Here is a 23,571-nt window from a genome sequence, read left to right as displayed (position 1 = left end):
GGCTTTCCAGAGAAGAAATTCTGCCTCAAGATACCAGCATCAAATTCTGCTTGAGTTTCTAGGCTGCTGGCCTGTTCTACAGATTTTGGACTAGTCAGCCCCTGTAATTGCATGAGCCAGTTCCCAACATCTCCATCTCTCTCTGTCTGTCTCAGCATCTCTCTCTTTCTCTCTGTCTCTGTCTATGTCTTCCTCCATCTCTCTGCCTCTGTCTGTGTCTGTCTGTCTGTTTCTCTCTAAATATATATACGTATATATCCTATTGGTTCTGTTTTTCTGCAGCACCCTAAATAACACACCCCCTTACTGCCCTTTCCTAGAAATCCCCCCAAGATCCAGAAGTGAAAGAGTTAAATCTTGCCCAGCAGGAATCCAGGCAGGGACCCTTTTCGGCTCTGATTGGTCGGTTTCCAGGCTGCATTGCCTGTTACACATTTTGAAACTACTCTTGGCTGGACTCTGAGAGCACATTGTCCAGGAAGACACACAGACACACAGTGGACAGAGCTTCTGGAAAGGTAACCTCCCTTTCCCTTAAGCTACTCTTGGTGTCTGTCTATCATCTCAGCGCTGGTGTTCTTTTCCTTTCTATGTCGAGGGGGTTTCAATTTCTTGCAAAAGAAATTGTGCTGCTGATAAACATTAGTTATGGAAAGGTTTTCTTTCAAACCCGAGGGAAGGAACAAGATAATTTCCCCTGGTTCAGGAGAGTCAGAATAGAATAAAGCTTCTTGAAATATGAGCTTGATAGAAATAATATTGTTGGTGTGAAATAAAAGCGAGGACTTGGAGACAGTTTCTTTCAAACTCACTTGACCATATATAACAAAGCCAAGAGAAATCGGGTCTAAGGGGTGGGGCAGGGAATTTAACATGCTGAATTAAATCAAGCTGAGCTCTCAGCTTGTAAGTTTAGGTTTTTCTGGCAGAATGTTGGAAGAGTCACTTGGGCAAGGATTATTTCGTTGATGTCAGGGGTACTGGTGAACAAAAGAATCTGCTGGGTCCCAAGTTGGAAATATTTCTCTGGGTTCAGGTTAACTTTGCTCCCTTCCACCCCACAAACAAAATCATTCCTAATCTGTATTAATAGAGTTCGTCCCTAGAACATACACTTATACAGATAAAATCTGTGGTAGCCAGAATGGCCTACCTCTCCAATTTAGAGAATAAAGTCAGTCACGTTTCTTGTAATGTTCAAACCACAATCACTCTGAGAGCCCCGTTATATCCAGATGGAAGAAGTTCCGGGTTTCTTTAAGGTTCCCCTTATAGTTTCTTGGTATCCCTGATGAATGCCAACTCGTTCACATGTTCATCCTGGTGGGATCCTGTCATTTAAACCTGATATATGAGTCAACCCTTTTTGGTTCTGCTACTATGCTCCGCTGATCTCTCTTTCTATCATGGAATTTTCCAGATCACATGCTCACTTGTCTTCTCCCCTTCAGCCCCACCTCCATGTTGACCTCAGCAGGGGGTCTCTCAGTGCTTAGATGCCCTAAACCTGGTTTCCAGCAGATTCCCACAAGTCTCTTCTCCATGTATCTGTGGAGCACTCTTAAGGCCTCCTCACTGGATCCTCTGCCCTGTGGAGCAGAGACGGTCCGTCCCTCTAGCAAGGACTCCCTCCTTGACTAAACTTTAGTCAGGGTCCTTTGATTCCTCTTTTTTTTTTTTTTCTGGTGAGGAAGATTGGCCCTGAGTTAACGCCTGTTGTCTATCCTCTTTTTGCTTGAGGAAGATTGGCCCTTAGCTAACATCTGTGCCAATCTTTCTCTATTTTTTATTTGAGCTGCTGCCACAGCATGGTTTTTTATGAGTGGTGTAGGTCCGTGCCTGGGATCCAAACCCAAGAACCCTGGGCCCCCAAAGTGGAGCACATCAAACTCAACCACTATGCCACTGGGCTGGCCCCTGAACCCTTTTTTTTTTTCTTTTTTTTTTGGAGGAAGATTAGCCCTCAGCTAACTACTGCCAGTCCTCCTCTTTTTGCTGAGGAAGTCTGGCTCTGAGCTAACATCCTTGCCCATCTTCCTCTAGTTTATACGTGGGACGCCTACCACAGCATGGCTGCCAAGCAGTGCCATGTCCGCACCCGGGATCCGAACCAGTGAACCCTGGGCCGCCAAGAAGTGGAACGTGCGAACTTAACCGCTGCGCCACCGGGCCGGCCCCATGAACCCTCTTCTTGACTAGGCCTCGTCCTTGGTCAGCTGAACCCAGTTTAGCAAGAATCCCCCCACTCTTTATATCTAATAAAGTTCCGCTTAAGAATTTCCCACCCACTGACTCCCTCACTCTGACCATTTTCTATAAACCTTCAACTATCTTTGCTGTATTCAAAGTTGAACTCAGTTTTATACTGAAGTCTCTCCCTACTGCAGGGGCTCAAATAAAATCTGCCTTGCTATTTTTAAACAAATGTGTAGTGCAATTTCTCTTTGATCCTTTCCCCAAGTTCGAAGCCCACTCATTCTCTCCCTATGGCCCGATGTGGTTGATAATGGGGACGTTCATTTTCTTAAGAAGAAAGTACAATGTTTACCCAAAAGGCGACTCTGGCCTCCAAGTCAACCAACCATCTCAATGACAGTATTTGGATCCACAGCAACTCACTGTCTGGCCCCTCCCTAGAGCCCAAAGGGAGGGAAGGTGTGAGCTACCCTCATCCCCCTGCAGTGCCTGAAACACACCACCTTCACAACCCTCCGCCCGCTTCCTCATACTGCAGGTCCTAGCTCAGGCCCTCATCAGCCCTTAACTGTGCTATTATAATCGTCTCCAGGCTTGTTGCCCTCAAATCTACCCTCTGCAGAGTCACCTATGTGAGATGAAGGCCTGGTGACTCCCTCCCTGATGCTCTTTAATAGCTCCCATTTCTTATAGAGTGAAGACAAAGCCTCTTAAGTAGCCCATCAGGCCTTTCTCCATCCCATTCCTGTCAGCTTCAGCTTTACACTTAGAATAACAGTCCTAAACTGCTCATCTTCCCTGTCCTCATTATGCCTTGGTCCTGTGGCCTGAGACACCTACGAGGAGCCTACCCTTTAGCAAGAGGCAGGGAAGCTTGCAAAAAAAATATAAGACATTCTTTCCTTACCCTGGAGGTTCAGATGTGTGTATTTCCGTGCCAAGTGGAATGACAACTGAATAAAGAGGAAGAGGGCCTTTTGGTCACTGGGTCTGTGCTTGAAATTTCCCCAGCAGTCCTAGTGGGGTCTTCCCAGGGGAAGAAAGTGTTGACCAGCATGTATTTGGGACTTTAGACCCTTGCAACTCTAGTTCATTTCTTTGAATCTTGACGTCTCATCGGAACAACTCATTTCCTATTCTCTCGACTGTGGGCATTACCTGAATATTTTGCAGTTTCTTTTCTTTAGTGAAGGAGAAGAGGAGCTGGTCCATTCATGTCAATATTCTTCCTCCACTATTTCAGGTTACTTTACAAGGTAGATTTGAGAAATCGACTGGGGAACAGTAAAGTTACAATTGTAGACATTTTGGCATTAAGGCCAAAGCATTTGGGAGCTAGATGAGACTGTGACCATTTGCACGTTTCTGGTTCCTGGTAGTCTTACGACCACCTGGTGCTGGGAAACTCTGATCCTATGAGAAGAGAGAGGCGCTTTGTCTTTTTATTTCAGTTTCTTCCCCTTACTCGTTTCCCAGCCCCGTCCTTGCAATCTCATGCTCCCAGTTCAGCTAGAATATTCCTGGATGTCTTGCCCAAGACCACGACCTTCTTTCCTTCTGAGTTTGCGGCTGTAGGACAAGCACATTTGGTTTTCTTCTGACTCCTTCTTTTTCTGGTTCTTCATCATCTCTGATTCATTATCATAGTTAGAAACTTACTCTGTCTTGTTATCCTTTATCTACAGACAGCTTTATTAAGCTTTCATTATGCCATGTGGTGGGGATAAAGATAAATGAGACAAAATTCTCACATCTGAATTAAATAGTAGTAAAAAACCCAGGAAAATGAAATAGTGGAATTTTGAATAAAATGCATAATTTCCTCTCCCTGGGGCATCAGGGGAGCCTTCCCAGAGGAGGCAACTTTTAGACTGTTTTCCAATTCAAGATCATCCTGCTAGAGACACCAAGAGGCTAGTCCGTTCCCGACTTCATCCCAGTCAGATTCTAGAAGCATCTGTGCCAAATGGTTATTGGTACCGCCTGGGTGAGTCCAAGAAACTTGTCTCCCCTCCCCTGTTCACGCTGTTTCTAAGTCTGGGGGTGGCAGTCGTAAGATGAAGAAGCTCAAACAGTTGGCATGGAGGTTTCCTTTCTTGATGGTGATCTCAGGGCAGACCAGAAGGGTCAGCTTCAAGTCTGAAGCATGTGGATCCGCAGGACCTCATGGCCTTGCCTTCCCGTGTGAACGCCATGCCCTCTCCTGGATTGGCCCTGACCTGTGCACATTGTCCTGTCCTTGGCTCTTGACATCCACGCACCTTTGTGCTTTTTTGGTGTGGAGACCCCACATTTGTCTATTTGGCCTGAAGGGGCTGGTCAGGAAAAGTTTCCGAGGAGCCATTCCATTCTGCCCCTTTGGCTTATGATCTTCATACCTAGGAAGACCTATAAAATGCAACCAATGCCTCGTTAATTTTAAACGAATCTCCCCATGTAACCACTCATCTCTGACGGCCACAATTAACCTCTACTCCCCACTCCTTTCCTTTTGTATTCGGCTGGCTGATTCCTTACCCATTTGCCCTCTCTTAACTTGCACCCCTGGAGGTTACAGGCAGTTCACTAAAACTCCGGGAGGGACTCTCAAGTTTACAGCCCCTTCTTTTCCTCTTGCTCTTTGGGCCCCTCCCCTCTTCTTTCTGCGCCTACTACTTCCAGACTGTCTAATAATGCTTTAAACATGTTGAGTAATCAGACTTCCCCAGGCAGTCACTTTGACCTTGCAATTTCCTCCCCTACCTTCCTCCTTTGACTTTCAGACTTGCGTTTTCCGCCCCATGATGTGTGTGGGTCGTGGGTGATGGAATGGGCTTCATCAACTATGCATTTCCCACAGCAGGAAGGGGGAAATTCAAGACTTGGTCTTTTCTTCGCAGCTAACAAACCACTGTTTTGCTTGCTGCTGTGGCCCCTGGGTTTCTTTGTCTTGTGCTAGTCCTGGGTCCAGCTTCCTTTATGTTTATTGAGTGGGGAAAGTCTGAACATGTCACAAAGAATGGAACGTTCCCTGTGGCCTAGAGAAACTGAAGGCTGTGTTTTTTCCAATAGACTTTGTCTATCTCGTATTCATTTGCACTTTACCCTCAGAAGGTTTCAAGGCCTTCTTCCATGTGTCCATTCGGCCCGTGACTGTGGACCCCTGAGGGAAGGTCTCATTGCTCCAATATTTTCTTCGCCTCCCACACCCTCCCCAGCTTGGCTTGTGGTACAGGCTTTGGGGAAAGGGGAATCGCTACTGACAACTTGCAGGTGTGATTTATATCTCGGCTGGTGGGAGGACCAGCCTAGCACCCAATGAGGTGGGGGTGGGGGACTTATTTCCTCAGGTTGGGAGAGACACAGCAATTATGGTAAATGCAATAAGGTGTCTGGAGAAAAGCAATCATCTGAGTGCAGAAAGCCCAGCTCTTGTTGTGGAACCTGAGCAGTGTCCGGCTTCCCTGAGAGGCTTAGCGATGCTGCAACGATGATGAAACCTTGGTCCTTAACTCCCTGTGTGCTGGAAAGGACTAGTAGGTGATAGACTCCCCACCACCCGGCACCTGGGGCCAGGAAATGAGTTTCACATCCATTCTTAAATTATAAGAAAATAATCCGTGATGTATTACGTGTTTAGGTTACCTTTTAAACTAGCTAGGGAATTCCTTGTGTCTGTCTGCCTGCTTTCCTTTTGTCCTGCTCTCTTTCTCTCTTTCCCTTCCTTCCTCCCTCCCTGCCTTCATCCCAAACCCAACTCTGCTCCTCTCCATACTTCAGTTCCTTTTGACTCTCTCTTACTCAGCCACTTGATCCTGCCTAGGAATGGGGGTGACATTCTGTAGTCAGTGTGTGCGAAGTGGATGATGGGCTCCTCGAATTTCTCTTTTTCTGACTTCCTAAACAATTTTCTGGATCTCCTTCCAAATTGCTTTGGTGGACCCATGCAATGGATGATCTGGGTTGCTGGATTTAGTGAATAAATATGCAGGATGCCCAATTAAGTTTGAATTTCAGATAAACAGCAAAAAAAATTTTACTACAAGTATGCTCATGCAATATTTGGGACATATCTCTACTAAAAAGTTATTCTTTGTTTACCTGCAAATCAGAGGTAACCAGGGGTCCTGCACTTTGTCTGGCAACCCCATCTATGATCTAAGGCCCGTGGCAGGTGGGCTGATGAGCTGTTGGTTATTGCCCCTCCCTTCTCTATATAATCGAGTCTTCTTGACATGGGACAATCTATTTCTTTTCCTTAGACATTTTATTATCTTCTTATTCTTAGCCTCAGCACAGCCAACACAGCCAACTGATCCGTAGCACTGTTTACCCTACAGAGTCACGTGTCTGGGCTTAGGGTGACTAACTTGGGTATTGCAGCACAGGATGGAGTCCCCTTGCATTGGGCACCAACTTAGTGGTGTCCTTGTGCCGGGCACTTTGGGTAAATTGCTCGTGTCACCTCCACAGCAAGCCCTTGATAATAGCTCTTCCAATCCCATTTAACAGCTAACACTCAGAGTTTAAGTTACTTGCTTAAACACAGACTGAATTTGAACCCTAGGTTTCATTTTGTTCTGAATTCCATATTTTTTCACTCTGTGGCTATACGCATTCATGTCTGCTAAAGCAGGCTCTGTAAAGAAAATTGTCATCCACGCTCATTTCTCTCTTAATATATAGCCATTTCCCATTAGTCCTAAAGTGGACTAATTCCCAATCGCCGGAGGCAATTTCCAAAGATTAATTCTATTTGGAGAGCATGTCTGTCTGAGGAGGGAAATGAGTCCTGTGCTTCTGCAATGGGGGCACCTGTTTTGATGGGAAAAACTAAGACAAATGTGTAGGAAGCTCTCCAGGTCTGTGGCGAAGGCTCAGTGAGTTCCTGATCCAGTGCCTTCTGGGAAAATGCTACCTGGGATGGGGACTGTAGGAAAGATGGAGTTTCTTTCTAGGCAGTTCCTCTGAAGCTCTGCTCCCTCGGGTAGTTTTTCCTTCCTCCAGACTCCTTTTCTTTCTCCTATCCTTTTCATTTCCCAAATCCTACAATCTCTTTTAACTAGCCTTTCTCCTGTTCCTAGACGCCTGCTTATCTGATAGCGTTGTTTTAGCTTTAATGTTTGACAACTCTCTCAGAGACAAGAATTTAATACTATTTTAAATCGTCTATCTTGGGCAAGGGGAGGTTGTGTTGTTCTGTGACTTAAAATTGTATTCGCTTTTTCCTCATTTGTGCAAGTCCTATCTTCCTAAAAGCCATAAAGACTGTGCAGGAGATTTCAATAGATATGAAACTACTTAAAAGAAAAAAAGAGAAAGAAAAAAAAGAAAGGCTTTGTCCTTATCATGGTGCAAGTTTGTTTTCCTAATGGGGAATTTTCCAAGACCTCTTAGTGCTGTGACTTTATGGAATAAATGTGGTGGAAAGGGGCACACTTCCCGTGCTGAATAATCTTTTTACTCTCTTCTGCTCCTCTAAGCTTTGCTTCTGAATACACAAAACCTGTATTTGTGACTGCCAAGAGGCCTTCCACTGTGAGGGAGAATGCATTGTAAATCACTCTTTCACAGCCAGTTAACAGGCAGTGTCTTTCTCACCAATAATTATGGTTTTGCTTTGAGTTGAGAAGGTTGTTTTTGGGGCAATAAATTGTGATGTCAGTTATCCTTCACTCTCTTTGCATGTGACTCCTCAGTCGGAAATTGGTGTTCTTAACAGCTGAACCTCTGGGGTCTCCAAGGCTTTGCAGCTGAAAATCTTGGAGTCCTCTGCTCTGGAAAGAAGAGAAGGAGAGAGAGAGAGAGAGAAAGGAAGAGATGCAGAGAAGGCCCTTTTGTTTTCAACTTTGGTGATAGGAAATTTGAAAGTGGGAGAAGGGATCTTGGCTCCTCTTATTAAAAATATTTTATGTTAGAGAATTTTAACAAGGCTTTAAACTAATAAGATTTTTAAAAAAAATTTCAAAACTAAGTACATCAAGGTCATGACTATCCGATTACTTACAGTGACATGTTCTTTTGTGTAAGAGCCCTTGTATACACACATCTCTTCTAAGAAGTACCCACACAAACATGTTCAGATCCTCATTGTGTCACAATGTGAAAGTTCATGAGCAAGAAAATTCCAAGTAAGAGAATCAAAGCTCTCCAATTCACGGAAATTGTCAGTGGAAAACTTCATTCTCAACATCACATTTAATTTTACTGAGTGGCAAGTTATGATAAAACCATTGTAACAATTAAAAACATACTGTTTTGAAGGTCTTCTCTCTGACTGTTTTATGACATTGTTCTTCTCATCTCTTTACGTAATCAGTTACGAGGAATTGTTTGGCAACTTCTGCAAGAGAGAAAAGCCATTCACCCAGATTTTAGGCAAACCCAGGTAACTGGTAAAGCCTGCTGTGACTGAGGCCAAGAGTTTGTCCAAGTCCTAGAGGGGCTTTGGGTCTTATTTCCCCTAAAGCGGAGGGATTATTCCAGTGGTAGGGGCACAATGCTCCTTCAACAATCTGCTGGATTGACCCTGGGGTTTGGTCTGTTTCTCTTTTACGTGTGGTTGGGGCAGAGTAGAATTGGGACAGTTTGCCCCGTGGAATTTCTGACTTAGGAAGCTCAGAGGTCTTAAAAGTGAGGCAGTAGGGCAGCGTGGTGAAGAGGATGAGCTCTCGAATCAGCTCGATCCTCATTGGAGTTCTGGCTCTGTGTTTTATTAGCTGTTTCGTCTTGGTTGCTCCACCTTTAGTTACCTCATTTGTAAAATGGGCGTAATAATGCTAATAGTAATAGAGCTTTCTGTGCCTTCCAAATAGTTCCAGAATCTTGCTACTTCTCATCACTTCCTCTGCTGCCACCTTGGTCCAAGTCACCATCATATTCTACCTGGATCACTACGTTAGTCTCCTAACCAGTCCCTCCTTCCCTGGTTGTATATAGGGTAGACAGAGTGATTTTTTGAACCATAAGTCAAAACTCTCCTGTGCCTTCTCAGCTCATTCAAGGTAAAGCCAAAGTCCTTGCCATGGCTTAAGAGGCCCTGCTTGATTTGGCTTCTTGTCCTCACCTTTAAATACTCTCTTCTTCATCCAGCCATTCCAGCCACTTTGCTATTCTTAGAACACAAGAAGTATGTTCCTGGCTCATGGAATTGTACTGGCCTGGAATGCTCTTCCGATATGTCCATCCCCAGGACTAACACCCTCATTTCCTGCTCAAATGTCACCTGATCAATAAGACTCTTATTCTGCTTTATTTTTCCCGTAGTTTTCATTTCTCACCATCCTACATGTTGTGCATCTACTGTCTTTCTCCAACCCTGGATTGCAAGTGGCACGAGGGCAGGGTCTCTGTGTATGTTGTTTATTTCTGTATCCCCTGTACTTGGCATAGTGCCTGGCTGACTAACATTTGATAAATAAATGAATAGAATCTGCCTCATAGAGTTGTTTAAGAAATTAAACGATATACTATTTCTGAAATGCTTGGCACAGTGCCTTACACATGGTAGGAATGTGATAAATGTTAGCTATTATTATTTTTACTGCAGAGTTTAGTAACAAGAAATTCTCTTAGGAATGGAAAATAGGAATTTAATTACGGTGCATTGGCAGAGCCAACTCTTGGGGAGAAACTCATCCAACTTATTGTTGAGGCCTGGGTTATTGTCACAGGTCTTCCTTTTACATTATTTCTTATTCACCATTTTAACGATTATACACAAGAAATAGAGAAGAATAATAAAAATGAGCTCCAGGACATGGTAAAGCAATTACCTCAGACAGTATGGGTATGCAGGTATAAGAAAGTGCCTTTAAGCTGGCGTGGCTGAGATTAAAGGTATGTGTCTTTGCTGATTGAGGTCATAGTTTTGGGGGTTTACCGGAAGGAGGCATTGAGGTGACGGGTCCTGTGTCCTGTGTCCTAAGATCCATGGGGGATAGCTCTCATCTTTTCTATCAGTTACTTATTGCTGTGTAACAAGTCATGCCAAAACTTAGTGACTTAAACACTAATGATTTACTATTCCTCACAATTCTGTGGATCAGCTAGGCAGTTCTGCTCCTCCTAATGTCAGCTGGGGCCACTTGTGGTGCATTCCTCTGGGAGTTGGCCAGGGCGGGGACATCCAAGAGGGTGGTTTTCTAGGGCCTTAGTGCTGGCTGTCAATTGGGAGGTCTTGGTTCTCCTCCACTTGACCTCTCTCCAGGAGGTCTCCCCTCATTCAGTAAGTAGTCTAGCCTAAGCTGCCTTACTTGGTGGCTGGCTTCTAAGGGAGCAAAAAGAAGCAGCAAGACCTCTTTAGGCCTAGGTCTGTAACTCACAAAATGCCACTCTGCTGTATTCTATCGGTCAAAGCAAGTTGCAAGGGAAGGGATAAAAAGAGTCCTCCACTTGCTGTGAGGAGTGGTGTCACATGTGCGTATGGAGGTGAGAGGGTGGTTGGTTGCCATCTTTGCAGACAATCTACTGCACCCTTTAACTCGCTCCAAATGATGGCTCTTGTCTTAGACTCCCGATGAATCTTTACTGCCTATGAGGGAGCTGGACTTCATAGCCCCAAAGTTACAAGGTCAACAGTCTCAGTGCCCAGTTCTAACACCTGTGGTGAGGGGCACAGTTTTTCTCTCCACTTAAAAATGGAAATCATTAATAATTGTTGATTGGAAACCAATCTCTTCGGAGCTGTATGCTCTGTGGTTGAGATTTTTTATAGGTTTTGCAAACATTTATTGAGCCCCTCCTATATGTCAGCCATTGGCCGGGCTCTTTAACATATTTGTGTAATTTAATTCTCACAGCAACCCCAGTGGGGGATTTTGATGATTCAAATGGAAATTATTCACCTCATTTTTTGAATACAGGATGTCATTTACTCAGGGTCACATGGCTAATAAAGGGCAGAGATGACAGTCAATTTATGCTTCTTGTACTACACATTTCATGCATGTTCCACGATACAACTCAGCCTCTCTTATGTGCATAAAGAAAGTCACAAAGGAACAAAGATGGAGAAAGACAATAGTACTTATTTTAGTCTATTTATTTGAAATGAGCCATGGATCCATTTAATGTATAAAGAAAGGAACTGGCATATACATGGACTTTAGAAGTGAAGCTCTGTATGTGTGTATTGGGCAGAATTTTGTTTTGGAGTTTCTGGAAGTTATGAATTGAGTTATAAGTTTTGATTCTTGGGTAGCTGTATCAGTTAACATTAGTCTAGCTGTGTATAACAGAAAACCCCAAATAACAGTGACTTAAATAGGATCTTTATTTCTCTCTCCTGAAATGAACTCTGGAGGCAAATATTGCAGAGCTAGTGTGTCTGCTCTGTAAAAATCAAGAACTGGGATCCTTCTATTTGGTTACTCCACCATGCTCTGCACGTGCTTCCACTCATGGCCCGACAGGCTTGTAGGGTCCAAGTCATTTGTCTGTGTTTATCAGAAAGAAGGGAACATTTCTTCCCTTTAGGTACTTTCCAGAAGTTGCACTTCACATTTCTGCTTATATCCCCTTGGCCAGGTATAGTCACAGGTCATTTCTAGCTGAAAGGTCATTTCATCGCTGGGCAATGGTCAGCTGAAAATTGAGGGGTTCTATTACTAAAGAAAGGAAAGCACACTGGGGGACAACTAGCTATTTCTGATACAGCGCATGTGGACTGTACAGCGATATTTTCATTAATGTGGGAAATAAGAATAAAAGTTCAGATTAAGTTATTAACAATAAAGATGAATAAGAAAGATAGTAATTTTTTTCTGGGTGCTTGATTTCTCTAATAGTAAGCTACACTAGTGTTGTCTTTTAAACACAGTGTTTGGTGTAATGTGATTGGGTCTTTAAACTTAAATGTTTTACCAAAGTGCTCTATTTCATAAAATAGGAAAAGTCTGCTTATCGCCATTTCAGATAAACCACGTTGATGGCATAAGCCATCCTGTTTAGACCACATAGCCTAGTGTGACACACTGCCATTAGCTGATGACAGCTGAACCTGACCCCTGCCAATAAGTAGAAGGAAATAAATAAGTCTATTTAGTACTGAATTTGTCAACCTAAATCTGGAGAATGAAAACTGTAATATATAATGATAGACTTTATAATCACCAATGTTTGCAATATAAGCAATATTTGAATAAAAATTATGTTCCACATTTTGCTTGTTGCTGTGATGGTCAAGACAAAAGGATGTATAGATTAAGCATATTTGTTAAATGAATTTGTTTAATACCTTTTATATGTTTGGCTTTGTTTGGCTTCCTTGTGTCTACCATAGGCTTTGAGGGGATGTACAAGGGCATGAGACACACCTCCCTAGTTTTCTGTGCATTAATAATACAAGTAAGACAAGATGAGAGTTTAGCTGGACTTTGAAATAGGAGTAGGACTTGGATAGAGAACAGGAAAGTAGGAGGGAGATGGTCCGAGTAGAGCCTTGGGGTTGATCAATGCATTCACACCTGTGGTCCAGGGAGGCCAGCAGCCTGGCTGGAGCAGAAGGAAGAGTAGGAGATAGGTTGGCTGGGTAGGGTCAAGTGGAAGACCTCAACGGCTACGACAATGAATTAGTACTTTGTTCCATCAGCAATGAGGACCAATGGGCTATCTCAGAGCAGATGAATAATGATAAAAGAGCAAGGATGAGGAATAATACAAGCCATGGGGATGGATCATCCTTCTGCTCCCACCTTCCGAAAAGGACCAGAAAAGGACACAGAAGAAAACACGGAGGGGAATTAACCCAGTAGGGCTGAGTGCCATAGAGATCAAAATGGAGGATGTCAGGGGAATGGGGGTGGGGGTGGTTGTTACCAAATTGTGAAATGTTTCAGAGGATTAAAGGTGAATGAGAAATGAGAAAATGTTGTTATTGGATGTGGTCTGGGATTACTGCTGACATTGAGAGCTTGAGGTTTCAAAGGTGCCGTATGGTGTGGGCCAGACTGCCTGAGGGTTAGGAAGGAATGAGTGCTAAGGAAACGCAATGTGGGTGAGACTGAGCCAAAGGTTTAGCTGAGAAGGAGGGAGGTGAAGCAGTTCAAAGGGAACTCCCCCAAGCCCATACCCTGAGATGGGGAGAATTGCATGTTTCAAGGTAGAAAAGCAGCAGCTGTAGAAAGGACCAGAATAAAGAGATGGAAAAGGAGTGCCCATGGACGTGAAGTTCCTTGGGTATTAGGGGTCTAAATCATACGAGGAGGGCTGGCTGTCTTAGAGGGGAGGAAATCTCTTGTACTTCTGGGGCTGGTAGGACACAGGACAAGATGGTAAGCAGAGGGAGAAGCAGGCTGAAGCAGGAGGCCAGGGTTAGAAGGTTGGCAGCGAGCTTTGGAACCCCCAGGGGAGTGTGCGAGGGGAGATGCCCAGGCATCAAAGGATTGTAAAGCAGCAGAGAGGTTTCTGTTGAATGTGCCTCTTGGAGTGGGAGCAGAGATGGGTGCCTGATTGTGGAGCAGACAAACTGGGGCGATGGCCTACGCTGGTGATTGGCATGCTGGACTTGGCAAGGGCCTGAAGGAGCCAAAGGGGTCTCTTGGTGATGTGGAGGTTCCCACCTGCCTTTCTTCTTAAGAAAGGATCCCATAATGCATATTTAGTCATCATTCTGCAAATGTCTCCATATGATCATTTTACTTCACAAGAGCAGATGGTGAAAGCAGGGTTCCCTTTGGCCACTGGATTCTTGGATTCTATGGCACATGTTAAGTAGTAAAGACATACTAAAGTACTAAATATGGAGGAGGGGGTAGCAAAAATAGCTTGCTCCGACTTTAATGGTGTGCCTCACATTCTGTGTGTTGGGGGAGTAGCTAGAGCCCCTTTTGTACTTTCTTCTAATTCGATTTGAGGCCTTCACCCGCAGTACCTCATGGGCGTTATTACACGGTCAAGGTGTTATTAGCTTCAGGCAAAAGCAAAGCTCATAGATACAGCAAATACCTTTTAAAAATAATGTGGTTGTTAGCACTTCCACATCCTGACCAGATGTGAGGGGTCCACAGGTGGCCTGATGGCATGGGTGCAGAATCCGTGTGGCTTCTGGTGACTGTCAGTAGCAAACACACTACAGAGACAGAAGGGAGAGAACAATGGAAGGTGGAACCTCCAGTTAAGTGGGGACACCTGCCCTCACTTCTTGCCCTTTCTTCCCTCATTCACCTGTGCTCTTACCAAGAGAGAACGAAACAGAACGTGTTTGTTTCTCAGGCCCTCATTAAATAGTTCCTTGGCCACACAGAGCAAACCCGCCCAGGCAGGTGTGTCAGAGTTCACAGCTTGCTCAGTGGGAACCCTCTGTTCTGGAAACAGCATCTATGCCAAGCCCAGGAAGAGTTCCTGTGCAGTCCCCACTGGATAGCAGTCTGGCCCTGTCTCCCCCTCTCCAAGAAAAGCCATGCTGCTTTGGGCAGGAGCTTTGCTGTCTGGGTTTCCATGGAACACATTGGTTACTAAATGGAGCACTGAGCGCTGGAGGCGGAGGTCATGAGTCTCCAAAGTGAGCTGCGATGCTGCCGAGGGCCGCTTTGGGGCCAAGGACTCCTGCCCTTCCCTGGAGACGTGATCCTGGAGATCGGGAGTCACCAGAAAGCTGAGGGTTGACTGAGTCCTGTATTCCTTAGATACATGTCACTCTCTGGTTTACACATCGTGTTCAATTCATACTGTCTCCAGGAACCCCAGAGTTAGTTTACTCCATGCAGCTAGAGGGTAGGGTTTCAGAAACCTGAGCAATTAAGTTTGGAAAATGTGATCTTTTTTCCGTAATCCCTGTGTTAGATTCTCTGAGAACTCCAGGTTGGTCCCACAAAGGATGGCCTTGAATGTTCCTGGAAGCGTTGTGTTTTGCCCTTTCCCTGGAAGCCACAGGTTGAGATAAACAGTGCCGTAAAAGATAAGACACAAGGTTAGGAGTTAGTGTTACCCAAGACTTGGCTTCCATCTGCTGAGTGACCTTGAATAAATCCCTTTTTCCACTCTGGAGTCGGAATGTGGGCTGATAATGCAGTCTGGCTGTCGGCTGGTGGAGCTCACGGAGGGGTGGGGAGGCTGACGGTCACCTCTGTAAAGGGCTTTGGGATCCTTGCACGGAAAAGCATAACAAATGATGTCCAATGGTCACTACAGGGGTGGTGTGATTGTCCCTTTAGGCTGAGTTCCAGTCACAGAGTCACAGAGTACAAAGCAGCACACGGGCCTTCCAGCTTCCCCACACCACAGACTCGGTATTAGTCACTCCCGGTATCAACCAGGCTCTGGGGTTTGTGTCAGTGGCCATTTAATTTGATTTATCTTGGTCTGGCTTAGGCCAGATGAAGTCAACCAGCCAACAAATCCTCAATTGTTTCTGAGGAGCGGAGGCTCAAAGGCTGTTCTCGAACCGCTTAATTACCCTTGGTTGGAGGAAAAGTGAAGCCTGGATTTGAATAGGGTATTTGCATATCTGCACAGCTTTCCTGTTCACTTTCTCCCCAAACTCTCAGAAGGCTCCTGCTGCACAGCTCATAGGATTTCACGAGGCTTTCTTTTGACTTGGCTGAAAAAGGGACGTTATTAAGTAGCCCCAATATTCTCTGTTTTTGTTATAGTAGTGTTCTGTGTTTAATAACTGTTGGGTCTGTCCTGCCATATTCTTTAGTTTTGTTTCTGTCTCTCATATACACATTCTCTTTTTAGCATCTGGTGCCACAGATATCAACTGCTATTGACAGTGCTCAATCTTGATGCAGAAAAATATTAGGTTAAGTAATTTTGTAGCCCTGAGACCATCTCTCATCTGTACCAGAAAGGCTGTAGCTGGAGCAGACTTCTGGGAGACTCCACCTTCCCGGTAGACTAGAACAACTCTTTCTGTGGTCCCTTCTGTAATCAGCATTACACAGAGAGTGGAAATTGCAGACTGAGTCCAAAGTCGACCCACTATCTCTCCTATACCAAACAACGATAGTCAGTTATCTTTCAGAGACAAAGAATGCTGTGGCATTGGTTGTCTCTTCTTCCCTGCAGTTCTGACACGGAGGCTGTGCAGGTCTTCACGATCTCTCTACACTACTAACAACAGTGCTAATGACTCCCTGGCCTGGTCCATTGTCCTTTGTTCATGACGCAGGAACTATTTGCAACAGTGATTTAGCTGCGTTCCTGACATTACATTTTGGGTCACAAGGAGGTGGCATGTTCTATTTCCATATCCCCTTGACATTTCTTCCCTGTCAAGCTACTCCAAGCTTTTTCATTCTTTTGGCCACGAAAACATCTGGAAAGAGGAGCCTATAATCATGGCCTCCATTTTCTCTCCTCCCACTCATTCATCATTTAATTTCGCTCTGGCTTTTGCCCCATCACTTGCCTGAAACTGCTCTGGCAAAGGTCAACTAGGGCCTCATTGCCAATTCAGTGACTTGGTTGGGGTCTATGAATTTTGATGGGGAAAATACTAACCTTTAACTGAAAGTTAGCATTTCCTTCAACTATGAATGTAGGCAACAAACCACAGCAGTATTAATAGTATCCGTAGATATTTCAGTATCACAGTACAGTTATTGCAGATATCTTGAAGTATTGTTTTCTTTCATCACTATTGGGAAATTACAATGGTTTATAGACTAACTGCTAGATCTTATTTCTTAATGCATTAATAAAGAAGCACATAAATGACTACAGTCATGCACCGCATAACAACATTTTGGTCAATGATGGACCGCATATGTGACAATGGTCCCATAAGATTATTACCATATAGCCCAGATGAGGAGTAGGCTATACCATCTAGGTTTATGTAAGTACACTCTGTGAGGTTTGCACAAGGATGAAATTGCCTAAAGATGCATTTCTCAGAATGTATCTCCATCATTGTGACACATGACTATGTAGTGCAATGCTTTAATATTTTGATAATTATATTTAAATATAAGTAGTTTTATTTATTATCATATGTATTGTATTTTATATATGTAACAGTATTATTTTGAGAAGGGCCCATTGGTTTCACCAGACTGCCAGAGAGGTCTATGGCACAAAAAAGGGCAAAGAACCCAGTTTTAATCATTAGCCCCCTGATTTCTCCAGAGCATTTCTCTTACAATGAGAAGAGCATCCTGTGTAAAGTTCTCTTCTTTATTTACACAATTACACTCTCCTCCATGTTTCTCATTACTCTTTTCCTAGTTCTTAGCTCTTCTTTAGTTTATTTCTTACATTTGAGGTTTTTCCAGGATTCTCTTCTATCCTCCCTCACTCTTTGCCTCCTCCCCTGCTTTCCTTCCTCTCTCCCTCCCTCCTTTCTTTCTTCCACAAATGTTTATTGAGTGCCTACTCTTAAGTAGCTGACAGTCCTGTGAGGGGTACAGACAAGGAAGAAGGTTATTACAGTACAGTCTGACATGTGCTGCAGGATACTTAGGGACACTTAGCAGAAAAACCTAAACCTGCCTTGGGGGTAAGGAAAGACTTCTCACTGGAGGCACCCTTAAGCTAAGTCCTGGAAGATCAGGTAGAGTTAGCTAGGCTTGGTGGTGGGAACAGAATGGCAGCTACACAGGACTGGTTGGATGAATAAACTGAGACTGAAGAGATAGGAATGGCTGGTGTGTATTTTAAGCCATGCTAAGATTAGCCACTAAGGGATTTTAAAAGAATTCCATTTGAGAAAGATTGCTCTGGCTTGGAGTGAAGAATGGATTGGAAGGGGGAAGCCCAGAGGTGAGAGACAAGGTAAGAAGCTGAGAAATGCTAACCCTTGCTCTTTCTTGAATGCATCATGTGTGTCCATCCCGGGCTCAGGTTTTCCTTCTGCCTGAGATGCTCTTGTGTGGTACCCAATGCTCCTGGACAACTGGGCTCCACCTCCCAGGCAACATCCTCTGTTTAGAGTTCCTTGACTTCCTTGTCACGTTCTTAGAGGACATTTACAGTTATTCTTATGCATCTGTTTCTTATATCTTTTTTGAGTTACTTGTGGTCAAAGACTTTATATCTCTAGCACCTAGCATATTGCTGGGCCCATAGTAGACTCCTAAATTGAGCCAAATGATGGGAGAGAAAGCACAAAGAGGCTATAGACTTTGTCCATAGTCATAAAGCAAAGAGAGCCTAGGAAACCCTGCTGAGCTATCCATAGAATCATTCAATCTCAGCGTGAGGAGGTCTTCTAGTTGTCCTTTAGCCTTTTAAATAGAAGCTCTTAGTTTTTGTCTGGGAGAAATCTGGGGCTTTTACCTCTCCTCACACTTCCTGCCACCACCAGCCCATCAATGACTGTCGCCGGAATTCAGAGGTTTTAACAGGACTTGAGTTTATTAGTTTTAGTAAAATAGATCTAATGGTCTTCTTTCATTTTTAGCGGAAAGGAGATTTTCCCCCAGGATGACACAGTAGAGAGTAACTAAGTTAAGCGGGCTGAGTCTCACCCAAGGGTTGAAAGCCAGAACATCTGAAAACCTGACCCTGTGGTGAAATGCATCTGTGTGTGGCCCACTCTCTTGGGGCTGGCAGTGGGATGTAGTGGCAGCCCCAATTGTAGAGGTTTCATCATGAACCTGGGCGAAGCCCTGGAGATGCCTTGCTAATTGGTAGAGGATGATCCCTCACATAGCTCCTACCTTGAATTTCAGGTTCTGGATGAAGGTTCTAGAGGAAAAACAGGGCACAAACTATATATGTTTTTCCTGCTGGCACTTTCTGTTTCCCAGCTTTCCCCATGATCAAGATGGAAAAAATGTTAATGGTTCAGGTTCATTGCTATTTATGCAGGTGGCAGCCAGACACCAGAGAACCCCGGGAGTTGGAAAGAACACCGCAAAGATTGCAAGTCACTCCTTAAACTTTCTGTGTCTGCAGGTCAAGTGGAGAAAGGGTTACTGGCTGGCTGGTGGGGATGATCGTATGATGGGCTCTTATTCCCTGCCAGGGAGACTGTTGATCAGCATTAGAACCAGGCTTCTTCCCATTTTTTCCAAAGGCAGGAATAAATGGTGGCAGTGGAGTTAACCATTGAGGAGACAAACAAAACAAGAACTTCTTCTGAAGGCCCTAAAAATAAAATGAAGAGATACTCCCGATGGTGCATTAGGGAACCTCAGTTTACATTTGACACATACTTCAATAAAGTTTTCTTATAAACCTCAGGCAAAATTTTGCCTTTAGCTGGATTTTGGCAGGGAAAGTTCATTTAGTTCTTGTCAGGGCTAACTGGTATTGGAAATTTCATGAAGGAAGTTGTTGAGCTCTGTCGATCAGAAAAATTGAGAGGCAACATTTTTGAGATAGAGAGGAAAAAGAAGGGATAAAAGTTGTTTTTTAAGAAAATATTGGAATCAAATTGGTCACCTGCAATGGTCTGAAGGTTTTTGTCCCCCACCCCCCGCACCACCTCAAATTCATAGATTGAAAACCTAATCCCAATGTGATAGTATTTGGAGGTGGGGCCTTTGGGAGGTGATTAGGTCATGAGGATGGAGCCCTCAAAAGTGGGATTAGCGCAGTTATCAGAAGAGACTTCAGAAAGCTCTCTCCCTCTTTTCACCATGTGAGGACACAAGGAGAAATCATTAGTCCACAAACTGGAAGAGCTCTCACCAGAATTCGACCATGCTGGCACCTTGATCTTGGACTTCCAGCTTCTAGAACTGTGAGAAGTAAATTTCTGTTGTTTATAAGTTACCCAGTCTATGATACTTTGTGGTAGCAGCCGGAACAGAGTCAGAGCACTACAATTCTTGCTTTTGATCACTGCAACTGTTGAAAACTCAGCCTTGCAAAACTATGACTTCATTGAAAGGAATATAGCACTCTATCCTGATGAGGCTATGAAACGGTCATACTAGATGACCTATTAGATAAAAATTGAGCTGGCATTGTTTGAACTATTATAGATAGATAGATATTGAGTATGGTACGGTTTCTTCAAATTTAAAGTATTCTGTAGCACCCCTTTAAGTTTGTTGGGGCACCCTCAGGTGCTTCCTTGCACAGTTTGGAATTTAGCATTAGGATGGGTATGGCAGACTAGAGACATTGTAGAAAGCTAGAGAAGAGAAAGTCAACGCAGGCCAAAGTCATCAACGAGAGCAGAATCTCCAAAGCCTGTCCACATCTGCCACCTTCATAAAACAGAAGCTCTTGAAGGCAGTGAACTGTAGAACCATAAAATATTAGGACCAGAGGAAGCAGAGAGAAGGCCTGAAGCTGTCCTTAGCCGTTAACCATGTATGCCTATTTTCAACTTAAATTAATTGAAACAAAATAAAACCAAAAATTCAATTCCTCTGTCACACTAGCCACATTTCAAGTGTTTGATAGCCATGTTGCAGGTAGAGAACAGTTCCATCAGCACAGAAAGTTCCGTTGGACAGCGCCGATCTGATCTAAAGCAGGGTGGGGGAACTATGGCCCCCGGACCGAATTCAGGTCACTGCCTGTTTTTGTACAGCCTGTGAGCTGAGAATAGTTTTTACATTTCAAAATGGTTGAAAAAAATTTGTGGAAATTAATTTTCTTTCTTCTTGGGTAAGTACCTACAAATATCCTTGGTTTTGCCTCTTGGACCATAAAGCCTAATATATTTACTGTCTAGACCTTTCCAGAAAATGTTTGCCAACCTCTAGTCTAAAGCATCTTCTAACTCCAGTTGAAGAAGCTGAAGCCTGGAGACAGAAAGTGACTTGTGGTAGATCACATAGCCAGGAAGGACTGTCTCAACTCTGGCTTTAGTTTAACCTCTTATTTTGCTGTGTCCTGGCCTCTTTCCTTCTGAGCACCTCTGTTGCCATTCACCGAGCAGAAGAAGCAATAGATTCCTTTAACTGCATGGTGAACTCGAAAGGGAGTAATCAACTTCTTGAAGAAACCTTGATCATCATTCACTTATGAGCCTGTTACCTGGACAACCAGGAAGATGTTCTGCTGGAGTCACCTGTTCACAAAGGGACTCAAATGTAGACACTGAGATTCTCTTCAAATGAGGTGACAGACACAGAAATACCCAGAGGGAGCAAAAGACAATTGTCATCATATAACTTAAAACTCACGTTCCTCTGCCAGACTATGCTGCCTATGATGATCTATGAATTAATATTTTAAAACTCCCTTAATTATCTTATGATTAATGCCACTTATGTTGTGTTATATTCATACCATAAGTTAAAAGCGTTAATTTGCCAATTATAAACATTTAAGATAGACTGCATTTTTAATAACTGTGTTGGTCATTTCTCCATTTTTTCATGTTTTAAAAAATATACTCCAAAATATCCATATTTGCAAATTTACCTACTGGCTAACATTTATTTATAACTCCTAAATCAATAGTTGCGGTGCTTTCGCAGTCATTTGTGGACACGCGCAGAGTGGCAAAGAATTCGAGTTGCCTGATGTGCACATTTCCAGCTGAAGTGGAACAAGGCCAAGCTCCCCCTTCTTGTTTCGGTTCTCATATCTTAAACAAGTGTCCTTTTCAGGATCTATTTAATGTCACATTTCCCACATTTTTTGTGCTTTATGTTGGTGATTTCACTGTTTAAAATGGCCCCCCAGTGTAGCGCTGAGGTACTGTCTAGTGTTCCTAAACGCAAGAAGGCTGTGATGTATCTTAAATATGTGTGTTAGAGAATCTGTGTTCAGAAATGAGTTACAGGGCCATTGGCTGTGAGTTCAATGTTAATGAATCAACAATATATATCAAATGAGGTGTCTTTGAACAAAAACTCACATAATACAAGGTTATACATTGATTAGTGGATGGAAATGTAACCAGAGGCTCACAGGAACCTAACCCTGTATCACCTCTAGGAGCAATGGTTCAGTGTTCACGGTGACTTTATAGAACATATCTACTGCGAATAATGAGAATCAACCATACTTGTAACACACAAGATCTTGTGAACCCCTCACAGTGCCTCTTACTGGGCAGCTCACCTGGGCTGGTCTTAGGGTCCATACTGTATTTGAACAGGAGGTAGTTTAATAGTTGGCCCAATAATACAAGTGCAGACTGCCCCCTTCATATGGACGGCTGGAACTCATTTCTCTGAATGACCGTCATAACTGGGAAGGCTTGTTGTAAGGCTGAGCTCTGACAGCCAACTTACTGTATCATCCCGTGGACGCTCCTTATTCTCTCTGTGCTCCAGCCGGGTAGTAAAATGAGACTAACAGGACTGACTCATCTCACAGGCAGGCCAAGTAGAGATCAAATGGATGGTGAAGATACCTCTGTCTATGGTACAACTGTGTAGGTTTGGATTTTTTCCTGGGCTTTATTCTCCACCTGGAAATTACGGTGTGTACTAGATAGGAGTGGATTCATGGAATTTGGGGCAGATTGATGTGAAAGTTTAGTTAGAATTTCTTGGCTCTTGGGGAAGCCAGGACTTTAAGAAAAATATCCAAAGGGACAGAGATAATAAGGCAGTCTGTCTATTGATTGTTCAGGATTTCTTGTTCAGAATTCACTAGATAGATGTCTGGTGGGACCATTGCTGTGTGTTAGAAGCCTGCTGCTGGTTCAGACTGAGCAACTGAGCATAGGCTGACTTTGATGATGTACACTAAGAAGTTTTCTTTTTTTTATTATTATTTCTTTTCTTCTTTGAAGGAGGAAGAGATTTCCTGAGGTTACAGAGAGAACTGGGGTTTCTTTCTGAGCTCTTTGGAACATATGTGAGGAATGAAGCTAGAGCATTTCTCCCCTGTTTGGAAGTGTTCCTGGAGTCTGCTTCATCATAACTTTAACCTGTCAGTGCCATAGCTGCCTTCTAATTGTGCACTGCTTTCTGTGGCATCTTCTGAATTAGCAGCAGGTTTTCTTCAAACATGGAAATGTTCTTATCAGGAGGATGACACATCCGGAACTCTTGGGAGTGTGTGTATGTGAGCACGTCTCTGCATGAGACTGTGGAAGGAAACCCCATGCAAATCCCAGAGCGGCAGAGGTCCAGCTCTCTAGGACAGATCTCTTACGTGAGCTCTAGAACTGTAGGACCCACACTGGATTGCTCCATCTGTCATGACAGAAGCAGCATTCACCATGTAAAACTCATTATTTGCCTGCCTCCACCTTCCTGGGCTCCTTTGTGTCCTATCATGTTAGTAGAATCTCCTCCACCACTCCTTCCCCTTACCCAAGGCAGAAAGCTGGAAGTTATTTTAAACTCTTCTCTCATCCTTCCCATCTAATAGTCTCTTAAATTTTGTCTGAAGATAGCCTACCTCCCAAATATCCTCATAGTCATGCATCCCCTCTAACCCATGGTCAGCGCCTTAGTTACAATCCCTCACATCTTGCCACTTGCCTGTTTCTTAACCCTTGGAACATGTCTTTCCCCAGACCTGTCTCCTTTCTCCTCAAAGTGGTCCAATCAGGTCTCTTTCCCATTAAAGGCCTCTGATAGCCCC

The 23,571-nt window shown here is 43.8% G+C and overlaps 1 long non-coding RNA gene across 1 annotated transcript in view; it reads left to right on the top strand.

The window, feature by feature from the left end:
• Positions 1-440: 440 nt before the first annotated feature.
• Positions 441-23,571, top strand: part of LOC138919362 (uncharacterized) — a 135,844-nt gene continuing 112,713 nt past the window's right edge. Inside the window, exon 1 of the long non-coding RNA XR_011429519.1 lies at positions 441-518. This is a non-coding gene — a long non-coding RNA (uncharacterized lncRNA). The remainder of the gene's footprint in view (positions 519-23,571) is intronic.

The sequence above is a fragment of the Equus caballus genome, chromosome 20 (genome assembly GCF_041296265.1).
Source record: "Equus caballus isolate H_3958 breed thoroughbred chromosome 20, TB-T2T, whole genome shotgun sequence".
Taxonomy (NCBI): Eukaryota; Metazoa; Chordata; class Mammalia; order Perissodactyla; family Equidae; genus Equus; species Equus caballus.
Note: the sequence above shows the minus strand (reverse complement) of the source record. Positions and strands in the feature narration are given on the sequence as shown.